This window comes from Corvus kubaryi, unplaced genomic scaffold (genome assembly GCF_017639235.1).
Source record: "Corvus kubaryi isolate FWS band 111438036 unplaced genomic scaffold, C.kubaryi_AGA036_p1.0 138, whole genome shotgun sequence".
Taxonomy (NCBI): domain Eukaryota; kingdom Metazoa; phylum Chordata; class Aves; order Passeriformes; family Corvidae; genus Corvus; species Corvus kubaryi.
The window spans coordinates 2,789,953-2,791,369 of record NW_024580672.1 but is presented as its reverse complement, the minus strand read 5'-3'; positions in this window follow the sequence as shown (position 1 = coordinate 2,791,369).

Here is a 1,417-nt window from a genome sequence, read left to right as displayed (position 1 = left end):
GAAAAAACCACCACAGTCTTGTCAAGATGGAAGTATACTTGACAGAAGTCCTAGCAGTGAGACAGCTTACCCTCTGAATTATTTTGTGCATGTAGACTTCAACAATAAGGGTTAATTGATAGACCACTGATTTATAAAATTACTATTTCTGATCTATCAAGTTGACAAGTCCACCTTGTCACTATCCTAATTGAAACAGTATTCCTGGGGGAAAAAAGTCCTTTAGAGTGAATCTACTGATGTCTTGTTCATTATATGAAGAAAAACAGCAAAAAACCCCTCACAGCTCCTCAAACGCTACGGTATTGTGAACACTGAACCTTCCACGTAGCAGTATCCTGCAGACTTACCTGTTGTATCCTAACAAATTTGCAGTGAGTATTATGTATATAATTCAGTGACATGCACATTTTAAAAGCCAATTTCTAATAGATGTGTAAGAAGTTAAGGTGATAAATGTGGAGCACAACAACCTGACTGTGTAGTTAGAAAGACTAACTGTAACTTAGTTTTGCTCTTCCAATTCAGTTTTGTCAAAAAAGGAGAAATTTTGTCAAGTTTGAGAAACCACAAACTGCATTGTACATGGTACTTAACATAATAAGGACGTCAAAGGCTTTTCACACTGAAGTTACTTCAGTTTTGTTCTGAGAAAATAGTGTTATCTAATGGCTAGAAAGTATGCCAGTGAAGTTTAGAGTACTGTAAATAAGTAAATATTATTTTGATTCTAAACTCAGATTGAATTAATATATTGTTTTATATCTTTGTTGTGTTAAACATATTTAAAAACACTAAAATAAAATATTTGAAAGATGACAAATGCTTAATTTATTTTATATGCAAAATGATGGCTCATTGTCTGTTTGCACTGTGACTGTGGAAGTATTCCTAAGCATAGGTGTGATGGTGTTATGAGATCTTCCTTCAGTGTGGAAGTAAGTAATGCTGACAAAATATAATTGGCACATCCTGTGGGACTCTGTTACAGGTATGTGCATATACTTCATTTCTGGAGGAATAACTGTTCTGGGTGATGTAGGAATTACAGGTTTACAGCTGTGGTCTTAAGTCTGCAGCTACCTGTAAGGGGTTTGCATTTTCTTTTGGCACCTATCTGTGACAGATTCTGGTAAAATTACTGGTTTTCAGTAATTAGAAAATTACTGAAAAATTGGAACAGGGAAACAGTTGCCAAATACGAAATTCCTGTTGCTGTCAAAATTGTAGTGAAGTTTGATACTAGGATAGGACAGGCACTTGCTGGACTGTTCATAGAAATCATTTGACTTGCACAAAATATTGACAGCCAATTTGGTAACAGTTTTGGTTTTTTCTAGTAGTGTCATTAGTTTATCAAAAAGTTCAAATTCTAATGCCTAGTATACCACAGCATGCGAGGTCAATTTGAAAGAGA